Raw genomic sequence first — 17,125 nt, forward strand, 5'->3', positions numbered from 1 at the left:
ATGGGGGGTTATGCCACCTCCTTGACTAATGTGGGGTCTGTCACCCCTATGAATAACTGAGGGGTCTTTGTCCCCTCTATGACTAATGAGGGGCCTGTGTCAACCCTATGACTAATGGGGGGGTGTCTATGTCACCCCTATGACTAACTGAGGAGTCTATGTCTATGCAATCTAGCAAAAAAGATACAGCAGAGTGGGGTTTGTATGTTCTTTATTGCCAACCCTGACATAGGAAAGAACCACTGAGCGCATCAGGGACCAGAAAGCCCGTAGTCCCAGAATTATTGGTTTCTGAAGAGCGATGATTTGTCTTCATTACATTGGAAGAAATACACAAAGCACCCCAAGATACAAGGAAGAAGACACATGACTCTTATATTCAAACAAGGTTGCACGCGATGGACTTGTGTCTTTTTTCAACCTATGTAACTATGTATCAATATTTGTTCAGCTTTAAAGCCGATCCCATTTACATACATTGGATCCCCTTTAATTAAAACTTTTTCGGGAAACTTCACCAAAAATACCTTCATCCTTATTGCCCCGGTGTAGAAAGTCAAGCTATAGAAGGCAATGGGAATTCATGAGCACAACGTTCAGCGAGTGCTCACAGCAGCTGTCTGCTATTAGTTCCCGAAGTCCTTCCAAGCTGCCTTCCTTTAAACGCTACCTGCGGGTTCAACTGTAAATCAATGAGCCCCTTTGTTTTACTGCGCGCCTCATGCCAACAATTAGCGCAAGATAAAAGAGATCCCCGTCCGTGGGACTCGGTCACCGGCGGTACTGCTTGGATAACGATGCCGCTGCAGCTGCACTCGGTGTCTGCCTCTTTGTAGTCTCTGATAAGGTGTGAAGTCTACATTTGTTAATGTGCGTAGACCGGCGTCTGTACGGCGAGCTCCCTGGGACGTGTTGGCGAACCGACACGTATTAGATGTCCTATTAGCATAACGTCTGGGTAACATTCACCTGAAAAAGGAATTCTCTGGCTTTACGGGAAGAGGATCTCATTTACAGGGCCGGTATACACCAGCTACACATCATATTTTTTAAGAGCCCGTGGAACGTGCATCGAAAAACAAACTTCCCCCTGTGAACAAAAAAAGTGAACACAAAAACGTGCACAAGGGTGCTTGGTCCTTTAATTAAGAAGGGACCTCGAATTCCCGACCCCCCGGGGCACAAGGCTTCTGACAGGGGTTGAGATACTTTGGTCCACCAACACGAAGGCTGGCGGACCCTGATCCTTAGGGGGCCTGCCGGAACAGGTCCCTCCAAGTACTAGGTAGGGGGCTCTCCCGAAGAGAAGAGAAAAACATGTCAATCGTGCATGAGGTGCAATAAATAAATAAAGAGTGCCAGTGCGCCTTGCTGACAGGCCCGAGGGGCCGGAGTGCAAAAATATTGCCCCGGACTAGCCATAAGGCCTGTCACGGAGGCGAAGTGCAGAAAATGCAATGTGGTGCCGTGTCCATGCGCACAGTGAGTCATGTGGGGTCCCATCATATTCGCATTCTACAGGTTACAGTGTATTGTAAATGAAACCTCTTTAAAAACCTCTGTTCTTTTTCCAATATTGTTTGCCACCTGTGTCTCCTTGGGGAATTTCTCTTCACTTCCTGTTCCAGAGACACAACAGGAAGTGACATCATAAAGGTTCAGCATCATATGTCAGTGTTACCCACATGTTCGTCAGAACCTGAAAGGAAACTGTCAGTGCTGGCACAATCATCTGCGGCCAGGGCATTGCTCACCTCACGGCTGCATGGAAACAAAGGGACAGGACGTTGGTGACATCATCGAGCCTATACGGCCACGTGTATTTGTATTTCTATCCATCCAGTCCTGAGATGTACACCGCACTGCCACACAGGGCAGTAGATAAAACTGGTGCTGTCCTCCCTTCACTCCTGGTCTGTGACTGGACTGTGAAGGAGAAGCAGCAGACTGATTAGGTCATCCCTCTGCTCACTCTGTTTGTCTCCTCCTATCTGCATGTTCCTTGTTAGCAAATTTGCATGCAGCAGACCTGTTTTTTTAACCATTTCTTACTACGTTTTTTTTGTTTTGTTTTTTTGGATAGAGTAGGGAAGGGTTAGAATAACTGCCAAATTTTTATTATGTTCCTTTTCCTGTCTTCATTTCCTTTCGCAAACATAGCAGGAAGTGAGAGAAAATCTCTCCAAAGTGAGGGAAACCCCTCTTGTACAATTGTTACCAAAAAGTGCCCCTCCCCACCCCCCCGGAAGATTCCCCTTCTATCCCTGTTGCTCTCATAGGACAGGGAATGAAGTGAAATCTCCCCTATTGGACAAAGATGGCAAATTTATAATAACGGGATTCTACCCTTCCCTACTCTAAAGTTGTGGCATTAGGTTCACTTTAAAGCTGAACTCCGCCCACAAACACTTTCATTTAAGTATGAGGTGTGACAATTTGATTCCCGGAATGCCCGCGGCGTACCACTACGGTGGCCAATCGCACTGGAGCGGGTCCTGCCATGTCCTAACTTGCACTCGCACTGGGTCTCAGAGCAGATGACTCGGTCCTTACGAAGTTCAATCACACTCTTCCAGGAAACCATAATTGAATTCCCTTTGGCAAATTCCCTTTCGTCTCATTGACGCCTGCCGGCGGCCATCTTGGTGGTGGCCGCCGGCAGAGAGAGGAAGGGACGTTCACACAGGCAGGATGAGGTATGCCGGCCGGGTCCCCTCCTCTCTCCTGACACTGTCGGCTCTCGGTCCATGACCGAGTGTCCACATTTTTAGAGGGGGTGATAACCAAAATTACCCTCCGTCATTTTGGTGTCAACTTCTCCAATGGTGTCACCCAGATGCGGGCCGCACCCCCCTGGTGACGCCACTGCCCTTTGGTGATCTCTGAAGATGACCCACACACAGGAGGGCAGCTGTCCATTAGGCCTCTGGGGAAATGTCCTCAAGATACATGCACAAAGGGGGACACCGCCCTCTCCTCTTGCAATACAAATAGATAAAATGCAATCTCAAGGACAGCGCCTTCTCCTTGTGCATTAAAGGAGAACTATGGGGTTAAGGCTTTTCCCCATAGTTATCCTTAGGGTAACGGAAGGACACTCAGGCTCAGTATACCGTGAGCTGTAGCTCGCGGTATACTGAGACGCTGCAGTATACCGCAAGCTGCTGCTCGCGGTATACTGAGACGCCGCAGCTGAAGCGGATCCCGAGAATTATGCCGGGATCCGCCCAGCTGCGTGAGTGACAGCTGGCTCTGCCTATCTAGAGGCAGAGCCAGCTGTACCCGCCCCCTCCCCGTCCGTTCCGCCAGTCAGCGCTGGCGGATCGGAGCGGGGAGGGGGGAATCCAGCCCCTCCCCCTGTCACGGCAGAGAGCCGTGACAGGATCGAGAGGTGAGCGAACGCCGGTATGTGTTCGCTCACTTCCCGATCTACTGAGCCGACCTGTGACAGTCTCATTGTCACAGGTCGGCTACAACTATGAGGTGAGGCACCCCCCTCACAGTTCTCCTTTAACGTTTATTACGAATAGATACATTTCAATCCAGAGTAAGAAAACGACTCACATGTACAACGAGGAGTCATACATTGTAAAGATATGCCAGGAAACATCCAAGTTGCTCCAAATTGCAATACATAGCATCATCCAGATAAAGGACCACCAAGAGATGCGGCTACCAGCTGATGCATTTTGGGGAACAGTCGCCTTCCTTAGCGACTACCATCTGATGCAATTCGGAGAAATGTCCCCATCCTAAGAGCATGCTCTGAGCAAAGGGGACATTTCCCCCGAAACGCCTCAGCTGGTAGCCGCATCTCTTGGTGCTCCTTTATCTGGATGATGCTATGTATTGCAATTTGGAGCACCTTGGATGTTTCCTGGCATATCTTTACAATGTATGACTCCTCGTTGTACATGTGAGTCGTTTTCTTACTCTGGATTGAATGTTATCTTTACGTAATAAAAGTTAATGCACAAGAAGAAGGCGCTGTCCTTAGTAGTAGAAGAAATAACACGTGTGTGCGTTGTGCTGTTGGCGGAAAGGTAGTGACGGGAATCTGGAGGGGCGGATGATCAAATTTTGCATGAAAATTGGCCAACGTGCGAGTGAAGCTTTAACTCTGTTACAACTGGCTTATGGCGTATATATTCCATAAAGAAATCAGGTGTTTTTGATTGACGTAGGCGGTTTAAGGAGGAGCGGGAAGATTTCCACGAAGACCGGAACTCTGGCCTGACACGTGGATTCTCACGACAATGCTCCCGCACATGATCCGTTAAGCGTTCGCAGGTTCCCAGAAACCCTTTCCGAAACTTGACCAACCACCTTATTCCCCTGACTTAGCACCCTGCGACTTTTGGCACCGATTTAATAGCATTCCGGACATCCAGCGCGCCACGGCAAAGATACTACAAAGCGTTCCAGAAAATGTATTCCAGGAATGTTTCCGGCAGTGGCACAGGTGTCTAGAAAAGTGCGTCAATTCACAAGGGGACTAATTTTAAGGTGACAACAGCCGATAGTATATAGGTAAGCAAACGTTTTTTTTTACAGGAATTAAATTGTAACATCTCGTATATTCCTCAATAGCCACAAAGGATATAAACCCACCTCATGTGCACCAAATGCCATTACAAACCAAGATTCTTCCTTCAAAAGTAGCAGTGATATCAGTACTGTGCTGTACATAGCCTGTGCAGAGAGCAAAACTGTGGGAGGGGCCCAGGAGGCTCCACCTACTATAGGAAACTACAGGAGGGAACGGAAACAAGACCAGTCACCCTGCAAAAGGAAACAGGGCAGCAGTGAGCGGTCTTTAATACAGGAGGGGGCGGAGACAAGACCATTCATCCTGCACAAGCATAGAAAGAGGTAGTGGCTGGTCTTTATTACAGGAGAGGGCGGAGACGAGACCAGTCACCCTGCACAAGGAGAGAGAGAGGCAGTGACCGGTCTTTATTACAGGAGGGGGTGGAGACAAGACCAGTCACCCTGCACAAGAAGAGAGAGCAGTAGTTAGCGGTCTTTATTACAGTACGGGCGGAGCCAAGACCAGTCACCCTGCACAAGGAGAGAGAGCATCAGTGACCGGTCTTCATTACAGGAAGGGGCGGAGATAAGGCCAGTCATTGTTCATTGTTACAGCAAATATCCACATTTATCTTTTACAGAAAGAAAAGGAAAATCTGACGCCAAATCCACCGCGTAACACAATCGCACACCATGCCGCGGCTCAGGAGATTATTGCGCTTAATAAAACATACGTTGTGTCCCCCTCGAAGGTTGTAATTACATTTCCAAGTGCTCCTCTCCGCACGTCGAAGAAAAGAAGTCCGGATCAGCTGGTGGAAGTCTCTTTCCATAAGGATTATGGCTCCCCCACCGTTGGCAGCAGATAATTTCACTTGTAACACTAATAAGTTGCGCCGGAGAAGGGGCTGGCGAGCGGGGCGCCGTGCACTTCACTGAACATCTTGGCTCCGCTAGGAATCTGTAACAGATGGTTCTTGCGGCTGCCTTTTCACTCGGGTACATTCGGTGCCAGCCTGTGGTGGATGGCTGGTCGCTGCTGGCTGTCTGTGACTCGGATATGCTAGGACAGTGGCAAAAGAGATCAAATCCTCCTCGCTGAGCACGGCGCCATAATCAGAGCTGACAGATATGACATTCTATATATCATGTCTGTTTAGAATATATTAACCTTTCCTTCCGCTAAAAGGTTCTTCTTTCTTTCCTTTATTTCAAAACACCATTTTATTATCTACGGCGCGGTACGGCGCAATCCGGCGATAAAGTCCCGGCTGTGGAAATATTAATAGGGACATTAGTCGATGGGGGGCGGTTGTAAAAAATAATCGCATGCAACTGGAAAATTGCACAAAGATCTCATATAAGCTTATACAGTATAACCATGTTCTATATTAGATATTCACATGGCAACCCTCCCAAATACGGTCACATGGCAAACCCCCAAATACGCTCACATGGCAAACCCCCAAATACGGTCACATGGCAAACCCCCCAAAATGTTCACATGGCACCCCCCCCCCAAACATGGTCACATGGCAAACCCCGCCCAAACATGGTCACTTGGCAACCCCACCAAATATGGTCGCATGGCAAACCCCCCCAAATATGGTGACATGGCAAACCCCCCAAATATGGTCACATGGCAAAGCCCCCAAACATGGTCACATGGCAAACCTCCCCAAACATGGTCACAGAGCAGACCCCACTCCCAAACATGGTCACTTGGCAAACATCCCCAAACATGGTCACATGGCAAACCTCCCCAAATATGGTCACATTGCAAACCACCCAAATATGGTCACAGAGCAGACCCCCCTCCCAAACATGGTCACATGGCAAACCCCCCCCCCCAAATATGGCCACATGGCAACCCACACAGAGCTGCTGCTTTTTTCCCCAACCACACAGCCACGTCATCCAATCACAGATCCTTTGACAGGATCTGTGAGTGCAAAAACTACACCTCCCATTAGCCACCATGGCACAAGGACTTATAGTTCTCAATTGTTGTCCATTCATTCTCCTGATTTTCTGACCTCCTTCTAAGCTCCTTCTGAACTTGCTTTTGACCTAACAACAACTCCTAATCCGCAACCCAGTTAAGATAACCTGAACACATGACCCTACCCCAACCTTACCCTTAACCCTTATAGGCAATCTCTACTGAGAATACCCAGTTAAGCTAACCCTTAAAGGAGAACTATGGGGTCAGTGTTTTTCCCCATAGTTCTCCTTAGGGTAATGGGAGGACACAAACTAGCGTCCTCCTGTTACCCTAAGCTCAGTATATAGGGAGCTACAGTTCGCGGTATATTGAGACGCCCCAGCCGGAGCGGATCCCGACATGGACGTCGGGATCCGCCCAGAGTCGGCTAGAACTATGAGGTGAGTGAAAAGCACTCCCCTCCCCCCTCATAGTTCTCCTTTAACTGATAAGCTAATGCAGGGTGCTTCTGTATCAGTTTGAGATACTTCTAGCCTGCTTCTGACTTTCTGACCTCCTTCTGACCTCCTTCTGAGCCTGCCTTGGATCTACTTCCAAATATCTGACCTTCTAATATGCCAATTTCCTTCTAATCTGTTCTGACCTTCTTCTGGCCACATTGAAGTTGGCTTCTAACCTCTAACCATAACATTTCCTAGTCCTGAACCCAGTTGAAGGAGAACTATGGGGTAAGTGTTTTTCCCCATAGTTCTCCCCAGGGTCACGGGAGGACACAAACTAGCGTCCTCCCGTGACCCAAAGCTCAGTATACCGCTAGCTGCAGCTCGCGTTATACTGAGACCGCCGCAGCCGGTAAGGATCCCGACATTACTGTTGAGATCCACCCAGCTGCGTGATTGACAGCTGGCTCTGCCTATCTAGAGGCAGAGCCAGCTGTACCGGCCCCTCCCCCGTCCGTTCCGTCAGTCAGCGCTGGAGGAGCGGGGAGGGGGGAATCCCTGGAGGGAGCCGTGAGTGACAGGCACGGCTCTCTGCAGGGACAGGATCAAGAAGTGAGCGAGCGACAGTATGTGTTCGCTCACTTCCCGATCTATTGAGCCGACTTGTGACAGTTTCATTGTCACACATCGACTCGAACTATAAGGATGAGTGATTTTCACTCACCTCATAGTTCTCCTTTGAGCTAACCCTAAAGGTGCCCACACACCTTACAATTTATCTGCAGATTTTCTGTGGTCAGATGGAAAAAGTGCAACAGATTGGCCCAGGTGGAGATTCCTCCATCCACACAGTTTAATGTACGGTAGATGGAGGAATCTGTTGCACCTTTTCCATCTGACCACAGAAAATCTGCAGATAAATTGTAAGGTGTGTGGGCACCTTAACACATAACCCTATCCCTACCTCATCCTTAACTCTTAAAGGAAACGTCTACTGAGAGCACTAAGCTAACTCTTAACTGGTGAGCTAATGCTGGGTGCTTTGCATTAGTTTGAGATGCTTCTGACCAGCTCCTGACTTTCTGAGCTCCTTCTGAACCTGCTTTTGACCTACTTCTAAACTTCCGACCTCCTTCTAACCTGTTCTGACCTCCTTCTGGCCCCCCTGCCAGTTTTCTTCTGAGCATAACACTTCCTAATCCTGAACCCAGTTAAGCTAACCCTGACACATGGCCTCATTCCTACCTCAACCTTAACCTTTCAAGAAAATCTCTACTAAAAGGACTGAGTTGAGCTTACCCTTAACTGCAAGACAATGCAGGGTGCTTTTGCATTAGTTTGAGATGCTTCTGACCTGCTTCTGACCTGTTCTTGACTTCCTGACCTCCTTCTAACCTCCTTCTGAACCTACTCCTGACCTACTTCTAAGCTTCTGACCTCTTTCTAACCTGCTAATCTTCTGACCTTCTTCAAACCTGTCCTGGCTTTCTCCTGGCCACCTTCTGGTCTGCTTTTGACCTTCCACTAACCTTTAAGCTGCTTCAAGCTGCTTTTGCATTCCCATTGACTTGTTCTGCGAGAAAAGCAGTTCTGAAAGTAACAAATACACAGAAGCCCTTTTCGGCCAATATTTATGTGTCAGACATACAGTATAGATACACAGACCTAAAGCTGGCCATAAACCCGATTTTTCCTGTTCAGCCCAAGAAAAAATGCCATGCTAAACAGCATAGATGGGGGAATAGTCCGGCCAGCATAGATCCCGGCCGGACTATTGTATTCTGACAGTGGCAAACGTTTCTCTGTCAGAACACCCAAACATCAGCTATCGCTATCCAAATCCTGCTGCCTTCACCTGCGTAACATCTCCAAAATACGCCCCTTCCTCACCAATAAAACCTCAAAATTACTCATCCACTCACTTGTTATCTCTCGTCTTGACTATTGCAACTCCCTCCTCATTGGCCTTCCACCACACAGGCTCCTCCCCCTTCAGTCTATCATGAATACAGCTGCTAGACTCATTTCACCTAACAAACTGTTCAGTGTCTGCAACCTCCCTCTACCAATCCCTACACTGGCTTCCATCCTCCACCCCCCTCTGCCAATCCCTGCACTGGCTTCCATCCTCCACCCCCCTCTGCCAATCCCTGCACTGGCTTCCACTCGCCCAAAGGATGCAATTCAAAATATTAAAAATCACTTACAAAGCCATCCACAACTCTTCCCCCGGCTATATCTCCAACCTTGTCTCAAAGTATCACCCTAACCGTCCACTCCGCTCATCCAAAGACCTCCTGCTTTCCAGCTCCCTTGTCAACTCCTCCCATACTCGCCTCCAGGACTTCTGTAGAGTCTCTCCCATCCTCTGGAACTCCTTACCCCAACCTGTCTGTCTGTCTCCCACACTGACTGCCTTTAGGCTTTCCCTAAAAACTCATCTCTTCAGGGAAGCCTATCCCACCTCAACCTAACCACTGAACCATTCATCCCCACACAGCTACCTCCTCATGTATCACTCACCCCTTTTAGATTGTAAGCCCTCAGGGGCAGGGCCCTCCTTACCATCTTGTCTTGGATTGTATTGTGACTGTAATGTCTTCCTTATATTGTAAAGCGCTGCGCAAACTGTTGGCGCTATATAAACCCTCTATAATAATAATAATAATCAGCAGCTGAAGAGCTCTAGAGTGGACAAAACAGTATCCAATTTGAAGCCATGACAGTCCTGATACATGATCTCTCTGAGCCCCGATGAAGGGGGGTATTTGTATGAACCCCCAAATGTGTTGGCTATTTCTATACTGTCCCCTCAACCCTATATAGTAGATGTATCTGGATCATAAAATGGAGTGTGTAACGCTCTAAATTACAATCCTGCAACAGAATACACAAAAAGTGAATGCGGTTGATTGTGTCAGAATTTTCGGGCCAGCTTCTTCCAGAATAGTCAAGTCGTTTTTTTTTTCAGATTGAGGGGTGCCGATGGGCCATACGCTGGTTGAGTTTCAGCTGAGTCAGTGCATGGCCAGCCTAACACTCCCACGCCACGGTACCGTCAAGACGCACTAGCACCAATATAGTCATGGTGAACGCTCATGGAGCTGCCTCTGGGACCTAATGTCCAGGATTACCTGTAGCTTGTGCCTGGGCCAGCCAGGTGCAGAGGAGGAACATCACCGCGCAGCGCCTGCTCGCGCTGGGCACGTTATATTGTCTGTCGGGTTCTATTTAAATAGACTAAATCAGCGGTAAAACTAACACAGACACAACGTTTTCTAATCCGAGCATAAAACTAATAGATCAAGCTTGTACGACGTAATAAAAGCGTAATGCATTGAATTGTAGAAGTAAATCCATTATTCCAGTTGACTTGCCACACAGAACAGTGAAACAGATTGTAATTACTGCACAAATTGCAATCATTTATTCTGGTTTGGAGAGGAGGGAAGGGAGATCCGAAAGGGATTAACGGCAGAGAATTTATCCACAGCGGCCGCTCGTCGTACTGATGCCCCCGCTTAGCGATGTGATTGCATGGGGCTCCCCGGATTTCTGCCCTTGGATGTTGGCAGTGATGCAGCGTGACACATGGCCATATACGGTACATATGCAGCGTTCCAAGCTGGCCGAAGTAGCAACTCATCTGCATGCAGGAGATAACCACGCAAAATCCTTCCTATCGTGTGTTGTGTTTTCTCCTGTGCTTGTAACGGACCTAGAATCATGTTAACTGCAGCATGCTAGGTAATGTGAAAGGGAATTCCTATGCTTCTCAGCTCCACCTAGTGGTGGGAATGCCTTGCAAACTGGGTGCAACACTTATGCATCAACCCCTAAGTTTTTTGCCAGTGTAAAACTTCCAGGTATTTATTACCTCTCACAGAAATCACAGTACTCCCCCTGACACGGCCTTCATCTGCTTTTCTCTAAAACAGCGCCAACTTTGCTCAGGCATCATCCAGGGTCACCATCCAGTGGAGTCACGCGGGGGGTGGGGCCCGCACCCAGGTGTCGCCATTGCAGGGGTGACACCAAAATGACTCACAGTCATTTTGGAGTCACCCCCTCAAAAAAAGTCGACAACTTGGTCCCTCTAATGATACCTAAAGATCTATATAGAGGAATCAGGACCTCCTTCCTCCTGCTGGGGATCCCTCTAGTGATAATAAAGATCTATATAGAGGAATCAGGACCTCCTTCCTCCTGCTGGGGATTCCTCTAGTGATAATAAAGATCTATATAGAGGAATCAGGACCTCCCAGCTAGAGGGATCCCCACTTGAGGGATCACTAGCAGGAGGAAGGAGGTCCTGATTCCTCTATATAGATCTTTATTATCACTAGAGGAATCCCCAGCAGGAGGAAGGAGGTCCTGATCCCTCTATATTAGGGATGCACCGATACCGATACTAGTATCGGTATCGGTGCATCCCTAATATAGAGGGATCAGGACCTCCTTCCTCCTGCTAGTGATCCCTCAAGTGGGGATCCCTCTAGCTGGGAGGTCCTGATTCCTCTATATAGATCTTTATTATCACTAGAGGAATCCCCAGCAGGAGGAAGGAGGTCCTGATCCCTCTATATTAGGGATGCACCGATACCGATACTAGTATCGGTATCGGTGCATCCCTAATATAGAGGGATCAGGACCTCCTTCCTCCTGCTAGTGATCCCTCAAGTGGGGATCCCTCTAGCTGGGAGGTCCTGATTCCTCTATATAGATCTTTATTATCACTAGAGGAATCCCCAGCAGGAGGAAGGAGGTCCTGATCCCTCTATATTAGGGATGCACCGATACCGATACTAGTATCGGTATCGGTGCATCCCTAATATAGAGGGATCAGGACCTCCTTCCTCCTGCTAGTGATCCCTCAAGTGGGGATCCCTCTAGCTGGGAGGTCCTGATTCCTCTATATAGATCTTTATTATCACTAGAGGAATCCCCAGCAGGAGGAAGGAGGTCCTGATCCCTCTATATTAGGGATGCACCGATACCGATACTAGTATCGGTATCGGTGCATCCCTAATATAGAGGGATCAGGACCTCCTTCCTCCTGCTAGTGATCCCTCAAGTGGGGATCCCTCTAGCTGGGAGGTCCTGATTCCTCTATATAGATCTTTATTATCACTAGAGGAATCCCCAGCAGGAGGAAGGAGGTCCTGATCCCTCTATATTAGGGATGCACCGATACCGATACTAGTATCGGTATCGGTGCATCCCTAATATAGAGGGATCAGGACCTCCTTCCTCCTGCTAGTGATCCCTCAAGTGGGGATCCCTCTAGCTGGGAGGTCCTGATTCCTCTATATAGATCTTTATTATCACTAGAGGGATCCCCAGCGGAATCAGGACCTCCTTCCTCCTGCTGGAGATCCCTCTAGTGATACACCCCATAATTCTATTTGCTTTCCGCACTGATAGGCCACATATTTGCTCGATTTGCAATAATCTGAAATAAGCTAACTCTGGCCACCAATGTACCCCCAATATTGTACTCTTTCAGTAGATTTTTGTTTTGCTAAGTTCATTATTTTGCATTTAGAAATGTTGAACTGCAATTTCTACTGCTTTGGCCGATCTTCCAGCAATGCTGGAATCCATGTTACAAACACCTTCAGGAACATCAACCTTATTGCACACCTTTGTGTCATCAGCAAGAGGACATCAGCAAAAAGATAGATGGATAGATAGATAGATAGATAGATAGATAGATAGATAGATAGATAGATAGATAGATAGATAGATAGATAGATAGACGAGAGAGATAGATAGATAGATAGATAGATAGATAGATAGATAGATAGATAGATAGATAGATAGATAGATAGATAGATAGACGAGAGATAGATAGATAGATAGATAGATAGATAGATAGATAGATAGATAGATAGATAGATAGATAGATAGACGAGAGAGAGAGACAGACGAGAGAGAGATAGATAGATAGATAGATAGATAGATAGAGAGAGAGAGAGAGAGATAGATAGATAGATAGATAGATAGATAGAGAGAGAGAGAGATAGATAGATAGATAGATAGATAGATAGACGAGAGAGAGAGAGAGAGAGAGAGAGAGAAAAGAAATGAGATTTCTTGGTTTTCTTTTGCATTGTCCATCATTTTACGTTTGGTATCGTCGTGTTCATGTTGGGAAGGATTCGGTGCGCCCGGATCACTGACAAATGCTGCAACCCGATATGTAATTCTTGTTTTGCTGCCTGTATTTAATGCAATAACAGATGCACAAAGCTCCAGCACCATTTCATCACCTACTTCTTCTTCCTGTGGGGCAAGTGTGAAATATGTTATTGCATACATGCATTCATAATGAAGCACATGGAGAGGCATGTTGTCGTCGCTCTGTAGATCCTCCAGACTAAAGACGACTTCATTCACTACAAAGGAAATACATTGTTGTCAATTAGAAATGATTAGGGCTGGTAATGATTAAAATGTTCGTGTTCGATTAATCAAATTTTTTTTTAATCGATTACTTTTCGATAAGGAGTCCGGTGACGTCACCGGACATCGACATCACCGGACTCCTCCCCCTCCCCTTCGTTAGCCGTCACGGACATCGACGTCACCGGGCTCCTCCCCCCTTCCCTTCGTTAGCCGACGGAGGCACTTGGGGAAGGGGGGAGGATTCCGGGGGCGTCGATGTCAGTGACGTCAATCCGTCGGCTAACGAAGGGATGAGGAGTCCGGTGACGTCACCGGACATCGACATCACCGGACTCCTCCCCCTCCCCTTCGTTAGCCGTCACGGACATCGACGTCACCGGGCTCCTCCCCCCTTCCCTTCGTTAGCCGACGGAGCCACTTGGGGAAGGGGGGAGGATTCCGGTGACGTCGATGTCCGTGACGTCACCGGATCGCCGACAGGACTCCCGGAAGCCGGCGGAGAGGGGAGTGTTTTCATTAGCGATCAAAAAGTTTAACGATTAATCGAGAAATTAATCTTTAATTTCCACAGCCCTAGAAATGATATTATTTTTTTGTGTGACATTTGATTGGCCTCCTTGTAATAGTAGAAGAACATAATGTTACAATAATGTTACAATGACTGTGGATACTTTACCTTTTTAAAAACTAGTAGGATCATTCACATGGGCATGCACATATGTACGGCACACACGCCTGTGCCGAGACCTGATCTGGACCTGGGATGTGTGGCTGCCTGTACAGCCCTATGGGAGAAGGTAATGTTTTTATATTGCTTGCACACTCTTGGGAAAAACAGAAACATGTTGACTTTAAATGTATTTGTACATACAGCTAGCATGAGTACCAAAATCTACCTTGGTACTAGCCTCCTGTTACCCCCTGCACTGCAGGATCCATGCTGGGGGAGGGAAGGTCCATTTTCTGATCCAGTCAGGGCTCTTTTCCTTTTTTTACAGTACAACCAGTCTAACACTTTTAAATGCTTACAGGAGGGGAAAGCAGAAAATGACCTCACTGATGTGCCACCATTGCTGTCCAATCACAGGCTGGGGCAGGTCCTGGAGTAGGTTGTATTGCTTATCAGCTCTATGCTCTTCAGAAAGGTCCAGGATCTGGATGTGCTGTCTGGCAGGGGTGCCTGGCTGAACAAAACTAGGTGAGTGAAACCATTCTCATATATTGATATAATTTGTATCTTTAGCTGTGTGTCTGAAGTTAGGCTTTAAAGAGAAACTGTCTTTGCCCAAAATGTGCTGAATGTGGGCTTACAGGCACTGACAGCTAGGATAGCAGAGGTGCATTTCAAGCCAGGTATGAGGATTCTTATTACCTTAGCCACTTTTTTTAGGCCAGGTCAGGTTTGCTTTAAATGTGTTTTGAAAGCAGCTAGTACAAGCACTTGCCTGTATATTAGCTTCTCATAAGCAGAGCTGGGGAGAGAGGGTCAGCCTTGTGAGCAAGGTCCTTAGGGCCCATTCACACCAGATGCAGTGCGTTCCGGCCTGATTCTAGCCAGAACGCACTGCCTCGCATTGCGGCCGGCTCACTTTTTTGTGGGGCAGGAGGGGGTGTGGCGGGTCATTGAAGTGAATGGCACCGTAGCCACGCCCTCCGTCCGCAATGCGATCGTCTGCACAGGATTGCAAGGCACATGATGCCGGCGGTCCGGTTTGACCAAATGCTGCAGTATTTTGATCGCACCGGACCAGGCCGCAGGCATAATGTGCCTTGCGATCCCGTGCGGCTGATCGCATTGTGGCCGGAGGGCGTGGCTACGGTGCCATCCACTTCAATGGCCCGCCACGCCCCCTCCTGCCTCACAAAAAAGTGAGCCGGCCGCAATGCAAGCCAGTGCGTTCTGGCTAGAATCGTGCCGGAGCGCACTGCATCTGGTGTAAAACGAGGCCCTTCTTGGTTTGCAACGTGCTGTCAAACACAGTGGCAGTGCTTACTGGAGGGGAAGAAGAGTGATGACTTCATTACTGGCCCACCGCCCAGTCAACTGTCTAGGAGCAGCTCAGTCACCAAACCGCATTCCATAACCGTTGCATAGAAAACTGAGGTCACTGATCAGGCTGTACAATGTGAGTGGACAGAATTAGCCCGGAGGTCTCCTTTTACCTTGACAGAGGTATTGAGCGCTTCTGGAAATACTTTCTCCGGGAATATGGACGGGGAGAAGAATCCGTACAGGAGAGCAATGAACCGGTTATCTACATAGAACAACTTCCGACAGATAACAAACCCGCAGCAGCGCAGTCGACACCTTTACGATGTGTGTAAGCATTTTCTAACGCACGGTTGGTTTCCTGGCAAACATTTCCGTCTATTAACCGCGGAACATTCACCGGTATTGTTATCACCATTGTTAGAAGTATCTGGCAAGTTTGATTCTGTTGCTCCGGGCTGAAACCTGTAAAATAAACAATTTCATATCTTACCGGCGATCAATGCCAACTTACAGCGCAATATTGTTTTTTTTTACGACTGTCAGCTCCCTCATGCTCGGCGGCGGGGGAGACAATCGCCCAGAAGAGACAAAAGGAGCGTGAGTTCGAGCTGCTGTGTTCAATCTATCGAAGGCTCGTAAATAAAGCGCGACAGACCGGCCAAAAATGTATTCACAAGACAACGCCATTTCTCTGGTCCCTGGCCGCCGGGATGAGGTTCTAGCTGGAGTATTATTCTCGGTAAAGCATCTGTCGGTGAATGGAGAGACGGGGGCAGAGAATCAATTTAGATGGAATATTCCAGAACAAAAGCAAAATGAATTCGGAACTTTAATGAGTAAAGAAACCTTTATATAAAGAGACAGAGAATCAGAGAATAAGAGAGAGAGAGAGAGATATAGATCAATAGATAATAGATTGATAATAGATAGATTGATAGATAATGATGGATAATGATAGATAGGCAGACAGACAGAGATAGATACTATGAAAATCAATATATAGATAGATAGATGTATAGAAATTGATAAATAGATAGATTGTAGATAGATGATACATAAATCGATTGATTGATAGATAGATCGATGATAGATAGATAGATAGATAGAAAGATAGATAGATAGATAGATAGTATTGAGATCAATGGATAGATAAATAGATTGATAGACAGATACTCTTGAGATCAATAAATCGATAGACAGATACTCTTGAGATCAATAGATAGATAGATAGATAGATAGATAGATAGATAGATAGTAGATACTATTGAGATCAATGTATAGATAAATAGATCAATAGACAGATACTCTTGAGATCAATAGATAGACAGAGAGAGTTAGGTAGATAGAAACAGAGAGAGAGAGAGAGAGAGAGTGATAGATAATATCAATAGGAAGTATCGATCTATATGAGCGATCATGTGATTCATCAATAATTGAAATACTGAATGATGCAACACATTGAAAACACATCTATCAGAAATAATCTATTAAAAAATGACCATTTCATTGATCTGTACTACAATCGGTTGGCTGACACACTTGCAGATATTCTTTCCATCAATCAGAAACGATTGATAAAGTTCCGCTGTGGCCGATCAGCTTTCCAGCTTACAAATCGATTGAATGAACATTCTGTGATTTACGATTCTTCTTCAATGCGATCATTTAATGGTGGCCAGAGACACGTCTATAGGTGATCGATATATATGATCGATAAAATACATTGCGATTGATTAGCAGAGCGTCATGTTCCATCAATGCGCTACAAACATAAAAGCAGATTGAGATCAATTTGCCGTAAAAAAGGAT

Source organism: Nanorana parkeri, unplaced genomic scaffold (genome assembly GCF_000935625.1).
Source record: "Nanorana parkeri isolate BGI_ZX_2015 unplaced genomic scaffold, ASM93562v1 scaffold131, whole genome shotgun sequence".
Taxonomy (NCBI): domain Eukaryota; kingdom Metazoa; phylum Chordata; class Amphibia; order Anura; family Dicroglossidae; genus Nanorana; species Nanorana parkeri.